The sequence below is a fragment of the Heloderma suspectum genome, chromosome 7 (assembly GCF_057233095.1).
Source record: "Heloderma suspectum isolate Gila_16-S chromosome 7, 16-S_ref, whole genome shotgun sequence".
Classification (NCBI taxonomy): domain Eukaryota; kingdom Metazoa; phylum Chordata; class Lepidosauria; order Squamata; family Helodermatidae; genus Heloderma; species Heloderma suspectum.
This window is the reverse complement of record NC_139464.1, coordinates 45302780-45313060: the sequence shown is the minus strand read 5'-3', so window position 1 is coordinate 45313060 and position 10281 is coordinate 45302780.

Below are 10281 nucleotides of genomic sequence, written 5' to 3'. Positions count from 1 at the left end.
AGACTGGTCCGTCCCTCAGTCGCTGCAGCAGCCTCTGCTGTTTGGGAGGCTGCATGGCAGCCGTCACTCCTCCCACACAGGGAACGGGGGCGGGGTGGCGGAGAGAAGGAATGGAAAGGTTCCTCCTGTGCAAGCACCAAGTCATTGCTGACTCCTAGAGGGACGCCGCTTTGGCTGGCGTTTTCATGGCAGGCTGTAGCGGGGTGGTTTGCCGTTGCCTTCCCCAGTCATGACTACCTTTCCCCCAGCAAGCTGGGTGCTCATTTTACTGACCTCGGAAGGATGGAGGGCTGAGTCGACCTGAGCCGGCTGCCCGAGACCCGGCTTCCGCTGGGATGGAACTCAGGTCGTGGGGAGAGTTTCGGTTGCAGTACTGCCACCTACCACTCTGCGCCGCACGAGGCTCCATAGAGAGGGAATAAAGGTAAAGGTGTCCCCAACCAGTCGTGTCCGACTCTAGGGTGTGGTGCTCATCCCCGTTTCTAAGCCGAAGAGCCAGCGCTGTCCGAAGAGGCTTCCGTGGTCATGTGGCCGGCATGACTGAACACCGAGGCGCACGGAACGCTGTTACCTATTTATCTACTTGCAATTTCTTGCTTTCGAACTGCTAGGTTGGCAGAAGCTGGGACTGAAGACGGGAGCTCACTCCGTCACGCAGCACTCGGGTCTCGAACTGCTGACCTGCCGACCTTCCAGTCTGCAGTTCTGCGTCTTAACCACTAAGCCACCACGGCCCTGATAGAAAGGGAATACATACAAACTATTCCTCAGGGAGATGCTTCTCCCTTGGTTCGGCAGGCCCCCGCCACGTCGTGCCCCCACCCCACCACCTTCCCTCAAGGCTGATGTCTGCCCTGCCCATTGCTAGTTTAGGCAAAGACACCTTCATACTGACGCAATTTTTCGGGATTAGTGTAAAACTGTGTCTGGGCTATATCACATCAGTTTGCAAGGAAGGGTGATATGATTGAACGCCTTCGTACATTTCCTTTCCTTAAAAATTAAGATACTAGGGTGAAGGGTTTCCAAGTGTAGTTTGCTATGTGCGGGATTTAAAAACACACACACCGTGGTATGGAGAAAAGTTGTCATGGGAGTCTCCACATGAGACCCTGCAATGAGAAGCGGCAGAAGCCAGACACAGCGAGAATTAGGCCCTCATCTAGAACATACGAAGCCAGGCACATCTATTTAGAAGTGAAATTACATTTTCCATAGAACTTACTCCCGCATGTATTTAATACTGTCCAAACTTGAATACAATTTGCTAGATTGCGCTTGTTGGACCACGTTCCTATGCAGATTTACTAGGAAGCCAGGCACGTAGAACACATTAGGACTTCCAAGTAAGTATGGGATACAAAAGATTTGGCTGCAAGTCTGCAAAATACTTTGAACATGCATAGGATTGCATCCTAGACGTGAAAAAGGTCCTACAACTCCTAGCATTCCCCAGCCAGCATGGCCGGCTAGGAAATGCTGGGAGTTGTAGGACATTTTTCTGTCTAAACCTGCATAGGATTGCACCCTTATAGTAGTATGTGTGCCTATGGTTCCCCACGGGACTTATTCCTAAGTGAACGTGTATAGGATGTACTCAAGACCTATAATTAAAACATCTCAAATTTTTGATTCAGCAATGGCTTTCCATTAAAAAAATATTAAACAACTGTAAGGTTATATTACATCAGTCATTCATATAGAACGTAAGTCCTGGATTATATTTCTGTCATGTTCTAATGTAATCAAGAATGTATACAACAGGGCCAAGGTGGTTGTCAGTGGGTCTTACTGAGTTCAGTGCATTACAACACAGGCTACATACCGAGACATAACTGAAGAGGCTGGATGACAGTTACACAATTTTTTTTTTAGGAATTCAAAAATGATATTGTTACTTAACCAACATGTTATTTATTGCTTAACTGAGCATCATTACTGAAGGACTGGAAAGTTGCCATTCTAAACAATTTTTTTTTAAGGACTCTGGTCTGCATATGGAGGCTGGTGGAAGGAAGAGTTCTAGAAATTACAGAACTGTCAGACCAATTTTTGTATCCCATATAAAATTCCAAGTCTGTTAAACATAAAGAAGCCCTGATGAGAAAGGATCAGCAGTTTCTGCAAAGGGAAACCTTGTCTTCACCCATCTTATAGGTGTCAATAAGGATGCAGATTACAGCTTGTAACTTGGGCTTTAAAAACATTTTTGACAAAGCCCCATTAGAAAATTTAGCATCAATGGGCTAAAGAGTACAGGTCCTGGTATGGTATCTGTTTTAAAACAAATAAATCAGAGGGCAGGGATAAATGGACAGATTTCATGACAGAGGAGAGTAAGCAATGAGTCCCCAAAGGATGTGTATTGGACAAGTACCATTTTCTGTATTCATAAATGGTCTCGATCCAATCAAGGTAGCCAACTCATTAGGACAGGGTGGGCTACTTCAATTTTACATCATAATTTACTTCTTACTACAATACCGCTGGAACACCAATGTGTTTTAGATTTACAAAGCAAGAGCACATATTCGCAATCTCTTAGCAGTTAGGGCAGCAGTTCCTGAACTGTGTTCCATAAGAAATAAGGTTAATCTGAATTTACCAGAGGCTACCTGCGGTATCTCTGAATGGCTAATTGCTCCAGCATTGCATCAGTCCAAATAATGGTGACAGGTAATATCTGAATAGGGTGTGACTGAATTCTTCAATCACTTTTAATGCAGAAAGTCAGAAAGACACTGGACTGGCCGCTCTGTTTGTGACTGGTGAGGAGAGCTGGAATTGGAACTAGAGGGAGAAGACTGGCTTTTGCAGCTTTTAAGAACTCTGCTGCCTTAACATCTTGCTCTGCAACTGAACTGCCCACCCCCTCCTCCAGCAATCTTAGTTGATACTGAGTGGAAACACCTGCTGGGAAGCCGTCTCACCGAGGCAGGACACTCTCTCTCGGCCATTGGACATCCCCAGACCTCTGAGAGAAAGGCAAGCCCTGCTGTGTGGTGGCGGGTCGACCCCGAAGGGAGCATGCTTCTTTAGTTTGCCCCTTCGGGATGCCACGGGGGGGGGGGGGTCTTTTTTGGTTGTTCCTTACCTCTGTCTGCTTGTGCAGTTTAGTATCTGTTGTGGGGTGGGGGAGGTTCCCAGGGTGACAGCAGGGGTCTCCTATAATAGCAGCTTATTTTGGCAGTTACCCACCCCAGGTGAGAGACAGGGGTTAGGGAGTCTGTGTGTCACAAATGCTTCCTCTGCCCAGGGTGAGAGCCTGTGGTGGCTAGAAGTTGGTCTCCCTCTGGGTGAGAGGCAGGCGGGGAGAAGTGACTCTAACACTCCAGGTGAGAGATGGAGCAAGCATGAACCTGCTGAAGTAGTTCTGAATGACTGGGAAATAAGTTTGCTGGTGGGTTGGCAAGCCTGATGTCCTTTATTTGACTAGTGGCTGGTTATTTCCACTAACTATTATCTGTGACTGTGTTAGGTTGGCTGTGGGTGATTGACTGGATGGAGAGAGTTTTGAATGGTTGTCAGTATGTTTGAGTTGTGAGTGGGTGTTGAGCGTGCAGGAAGCTCCATTGTGGCAAGGATGTGCTTAGAAAATTAATTACCGCAAGATATGGTGATGCCTATTAGCTTAGATGGCTTTAAAACAGGATTAAACAAATTCAAGGGTAGGTAAATCAATTGCTATTTGCCATGACCTCTATGGTGAGACACGATACATTTTGTACAATATGCTTGTGAGCTTGTTTATTATTTATTCACCGCCTTATCTGCTAAAAAGCCATCAAGGCAGTGTAGAGCAATTTAGAATAAAACCTTTTAAACCATAAAAACAAGAACATTAAAAACTGTAGAAACATTAGAATACACATTTTAAAATGCTAAACTGAAAAGATGCAGCTTCACACCCTTTCTAAAGGCCAAGACTTGGGGAGCAATCATAGTTCTCAAGGGAACACATTCCACCGTGAGGGCAACACAGGAGAAAGCCTTTTCATGTGTGCTCAACAAATAAGCCTCTGTGGGTCATGGTGCCCCCAAGAGGGCCTCTTCTACATATCATAACTGGACAGGTTCATAACGAGACGGGCGGTCCCTGATAGCCAGGTCCAAAGATGTTTAGGGAGCAATCCTATGTCCGCTAGTCAGCGGCTAGATGGCCACAGGATATCTTGTTTTCCGGGAATCAACCTCGGAGAACTGACCTTCCCCTCCTTCTGCGATGCCTTGCAGGCAGCGCGGAGAAGCCCCATGCTCGCAAGAGCATGGAGCGGCTGAAACAGGGCGTTCTGGGGCGGGCGGAAATGCTTGCAAGACACATCCTGTGTGTCATGTCAGGCTCCTCCCCCACTCTGCCCTCCTGCAGCTAGACAGCCAAAAGCAGCTGTCTAGCCAAAAATGCAGGGCAGGAGGAGCGCAGAGAGAACGATCCCCTCTGCGCTTCTCCTGCCCTGCATTGGATAGGTTGCCGCCTCAGAGTTTGGAGGCGGCCACCTATCTGCATAGGAGTGTGCCCTTAGGCTTTTAATGATTAAAACCAGCACCTTGAATTGCATCCACAAAGCAACTGGCAACCAGTGCAGGTTTTTCAGGACAGGTGTAGTATGGTCCCAGTACTATGCACCAGTTAGCAGCTTAGCTGCTGCATACTAAAGGTGGCTGGCTGCACTCTAGATAGACCCTTGCCTGATGCTGCAAAGCAATTCTTGTATAATTACTTATCCTTGCAAATCTCCTCTGTTCAGCCCTTGATCCCTTTGTGAGCTTGCAAGCCAGTTATTTTCAAGGGCCGAGCATGTTCAGCATTTATCATTTTGAAGCTTAGCTAATTTTTGTTGCAAAAAGGAATAGTAAACTGTTGTTTGCTAATTTGGCTTGTGATGTATGCATTCTTTGCCAATTGACATCACTGCTTTGAGCTTGTTCCATCAACAGATTCATTTTAGTTTTTGTCTGTTTACTTTTTGATTTGTACCCCTTTCTTCCTCCAAGATTAAAACAGTTTTAGCCTCACCACAGCCATAAGGTAAGGTTAAAGCTGAAAAATAGTGAATTGCCCAAGGACACCTAGTAAGCTTTACAGTACACTGCTTATTTATATCAGGCGCAAGCAACTGCACCACACTAACTTTACATACATTGCCCTTGTTGCAAGAGATGGTTTGTTTGGAGCAGGGTTTGATATTAACATATTTTATTCTATTATATTTTAGTGTAGTGCATTCTTCCCCAACCTAGTGCCCTCTGGACAACTCCTAGAATTCCTAACCACTGGCTATGGTGTTTGGGGCTGAGGAGAGTTGAAGTCCCAACAAGGGGCTGGAGGGCACCAGGTTTGTATTACTTATAGAGTCTGTCCTCACTTAGTGCGTATTGAACTGAAAAAAAAGTGGAGGGCAATCCCCACCCCCCAGGACACACACTTCACTGTACCACCAGGAAACTCTTCTTCCTAAGGCGGGAAGGGGAAGGCTTCCCTAACCACCATGGGAGTTTTCATGGTGCCGACAGAATTATGATCTTTTGGCATGGCTGAAAATCCCAGTTCACTTTGTCCAACATAGAATCATAGAATAGTAGGGTTGGAAGGGGCCTACAGGACCATCGAGTCCAAGCCCCTGCTCAATGCAGGAAGCCTTATACCCAGGCAGTCACCCATCCAAGTACTAACCAGGGCTGACCCTGCTTAGCTTCTGAGATCAGACACATCCAGCCCAATTCCCTTAGCATGGAGGTGAGATTTCCTCCTCCAATGTATATTAACAAAGACATCAAAGGAATTCCTATTTTCCTGCTAAGTAGTACTTGGAAAGTTCACCTACCCTAAACCAACAATTGAGGATTGGCAGAGAGGCCCAATAATAGCTGTGCGGTGTCCTTGATATCCAGGAAAACCCAATCAGATTCCGGGGGCCTGGCATTTGACATCAGAATGACAAGATGCTAGTGTGGTAAATTAATGAAACACACTGCCATTGCTCAGAGTGCACTGAAGTAGCTATTGACATGGAAAATGTACCACTAGGATACAGTAGAGCAGCCCCCCCCCCCCCGGTGTCCTCCAGATCTTTTAGACTTCAACTTCCATCACTCCCAGCCACCATGGCAAATGGTTGGGAATGCTGGGAGTTGTAGTCAGAAACATCTGGAGGGCACCAGGTTGGGGAAAGCTGCAGTAGTGTACTCAAACTCATCTCTTCACTTAAGCAGCAACCAATTTAGTAGCTCTTCCTATAGGTGCAGAGTGCTGTGCAAATGCACCTATACATATGCCAGGAAACGATGGGGATAGCATATGGGAAAGAGGGCCCCAAATCCCTGACAGATGTTAAGCACAACAGAAAAACAAGCTCCTGCCACTTTTATAGTCATATAAAGACTATTGCTAAAAAAAAATATATTAAGGGACCATAGCTCAGTGGTAGCTTTGCATGCAGAAGGTCACAGGCTCACTTCCCTGGCATGTGTAGTTGATACTATACAGTAGGAGGTGAGGGAAATTTATCTGCAAGAAACCCCCGAGTTGCTGCTAGTCAAGAGTATACAATACTATGTCTACATGGACAAGAAGTCTGAGCTGATATAAAACAGCTTCCTACTTTCCGAGGACTCAAGCTGTATTTAGACCAGTGCAAGTCTCATTTTATTTTGGTTTTGTCTCACTGTCTTGGAACAGTTCTATACATATATACTTCTTCCTGCCGGAATTTAATAGTTCTTGCTTAATAAGTGCTGCTGCTCATAGCAGATGAAATTAATAGTCTAGAGATGACTGGGTTCACAGGCACAATAGTGTAAATTTATAAAATCCGTACAAACCCTTTAGGTCCAAACAGTATGTGACCGTGAAGATGTATGAGTGCGTCTACATGTTTGCAATTTTTTTTGCATATAGTAGGTGGATGCGGACTGCAGCGCAGTGGTGTGGTGGTTAATCCTGCCCCCCATTTCATTTTCTCAATTAAAATCTCTCCTCCAAAGTTATTTTCATCAGCAGGAAAAATGTGTGCATGCGCAAATACGTTTTCCCTCTCAACCAACGTATTTGGCTTGTGATTTTTCTCATTCTTCTGCACTGTAATAGAACATAAACTATTATGTACCCATAAAACTGGATCTTCAGTTCTTGGTCTTGTTGCAGAGGAACAAATGAGCTTTATCAAGTACATCACACTTAGGGCACAATCCATCCAGTACAGTGCAGGAAATCTGTATTATTTTATTTATGTGACTGAGGAGATAATGAAGGCAGAAGGTAAAGCCATCAACAGATTTGCTACAAGACTGTGAAGCGTATGCACTCCAGCAGGCATGATGCACAGCCAAAAGGGTTACATTCCAGTAAGACAGCCTTGTGTAAAACACCCAAAATAAAATAAAATGACAGGGAGTCACAGAACTAAATGCTTAGCAGCCAAACACATTTATTAGTCTTTCTTTTTCCAGGAACCCAAAAATATTTTGTAGTTATAATGTAAGCAACTGAGTTGCACATAATACAATCATATCTTAAAAAAAAACAAAATAAAAACAAAATAAAAACAAAAGCTGTTTAAAAGCAAAAAAACCTTCAGAAAACGTAATATATGTATTACACCATCTCTCAATTTCAATGAAATGACGACGACTTAATTCCTTATTACTCTCAACTTGTCACACTCCAATAAAACATCACCCTTTTGTTGGTTTGAAATCCAGCATGAGAAATACAGTACCTGCTATGGCAAAATACACATAAATGCAACATTTCAGCTTATTTGTACATTAGTAGAGTTTAAACATTTTATTGTCTTTTTAAGTGAACCAGTGATTTTAAGTACCACTATACTAAAATAAAAACAGAGAAGAGAGGGAGAAGGGGAGGGCAGTATGCCATGCAAAAGCACAATGTGCTGAGTTTCTGTGTCCATGTGAATCCTAGGATAAAAAGTAAACTGGAATTAAGGTTATATTGGGGCAAAATTAAGAGTAAACTCTAGTATGAAAAGATATTGTGCCTTTTCCTATTTGCCACTGTCCTGCACAGCTTGGATGCTCAACAGACAAATGGAGATGGGTATGTTATTTCAAGTATAAGGAAAAATACTAATAGGTATCTTTGCAAAGAGCCTCAATGCATGTATCCACTATTATGCCTGTGTGATGAAGGGACAGTGTTTCAGGCAATAGCATTTCAGCTGTACCTTCGTATTAGCTATTTATGTGCAAAGTAGAAAAGCTGCCTTTTCTAATCCAGATGGTTTGGACATAAAGGATTGTTTGATTCACAAATAAGGCTAGATGGAGTTTACTTCTTTCATTTCTTGTTAAGACATTTTCCACTACATGGCTTGCTCACCAGAAATGAAGGAAAATTCACGAAGTTGGATATCCACCATTGGTCAGTTTCCTGATCTTTGTAAACATAGCCCCATAGGAGCTCTAAAATTAAAGCAGCATATCAAGTCTCTAAATAGTGGAAGCTAAGGTAGTTCTAAACTCCTCATTCCACTGCTTTCCTTGTCCCTCCCACCACAAATTGTTTTTTACGTTAAAATGTTAAAAGTCTTCCAAAGGGAACAGTGCATAATTAGCAGAGCAAAGCTGCTGTGTTTGTTTTATGTTAGGAGTTTTGCACTTCATTTTTTTCTAGACTGGTGGAAAGTGGAATCCAGAGTAAGCATGCATAAGCACAGATCCTGTGGATACACCCACAACATGCTGAATTTGATCTCTGTAGAATAATTAATTACCAAACAGTTGTGGACAGAGTTGCTCCTTGGGGATAAAGAATGGAAAAGATAAGGGGAGTGTCCAATATGGAGATTTCAAATACAGAATGAACCACATCTTATGTTTTCCAAGATCCAAACCCAAAATCCTGGGCTCAATATGCACATCCCTGAGATGCATGTCTAAGATTGGAAAGAGTGACATTATAATCAGAAAAGGGAGAAAGTAGCAAAGGCTCCTTGACAACTGTGGAATTTACCCCAAACCTCTTCTTCCATCCCACCTCCCAAAGTTTTTGGGAAGGCTGTAAGGCATATTCGCAAGCAGCTTCTATTAACTAAAATGCTCTATTGGCATACAACGGCTTGTGCAAAATTGGGAATGAGGCGGCATATGTTCATCAATCAGGCAAGGAAGCTAGGATACTGTCCCCATCTTTAAGCAGAGTACTAGAAAGTTCTTGTCATTTTAGAGCCCTCATGCGAACTGCACAGTGATGTCTCTTTCTCTTCCCAATGGCAGGAAGAGATGCTCTTCCACTGTAAGGTGAATCTAGCCAAAAGTCCATGTCTAAATAAAAAGTAGGAGGAAATAAGACATGTAAGAAATGGCAAATCCTACATACTCCAACCTAAGAGGAAGTGTACTTTCTCCTTTAAAATGCACCTGTTAAAGACAGGCATTTTTATCAAAAGAGGGTGACTGACATAAGAGGGAAGGAGATAATATGTGAACAGTTCAGCTCTCTAATGCCTTCCTAATAGTTAGAAGTAGTTTAGAGTATCTGATGGCTTAAAAAGTAAAGAATTACAGAGATTCCTCTCCCATTCTCTATAGAACAGGATGGGAAAGGAAGTAATCTGTTAGGTATGTCCCCATATAATAATACTTATAAAAAGTACTTTTTCTTTGAAGCACTTCACAAAAACCTTTAATCAATCCTCACAAAACCCTGTGAGGTAGGCAAGTATTATTATCCCCATTTTATAGATGGGGAAACTGAGGCAAAGGTTAAATTACTCTTGCCCAAGGCAAAAAGAGGGAAGAGTAAAGGCCAGGACTAGAACTCAGGAGTTTCAGCCTCTCAATCCAGTCTTCAAACCCTTGGGAAAATTAAAGGAAAGTATAATCTCACTAAGTATGAGAGAGAATATAAGACTTCCAAAAGGCTGGTTATACTAAAGGTAAATATGCACCACGAGGTATGTTGTGATGAAGAGCTGGAACCTTTTTTTTTTTTTTTTAAAGGCATCTACCAGAGTAGAATCCTGATAAGATCACATCAGCAAGGCAAGTATGCATATGAGAATGAGTGATCAAGTCTATTATTCATTACAGTACTGTGAACACCAACAAAAAATTGCTGCATGAAAAACACTGAATTACAGGTAGGAGAATCTCTTGGCTATGATACTACATCCAAGATAATGCCACAGTGAACCAAGGCAGACACCACAGTTCACAACACCCAAGGGAGACAGTCAAGGCAACACACCTCCATCATCACAGGAAGCAGCCTTTACATTCTGGGAGGTAAGCATGTGAAATGTGTTGCCTTTTACAGCAATT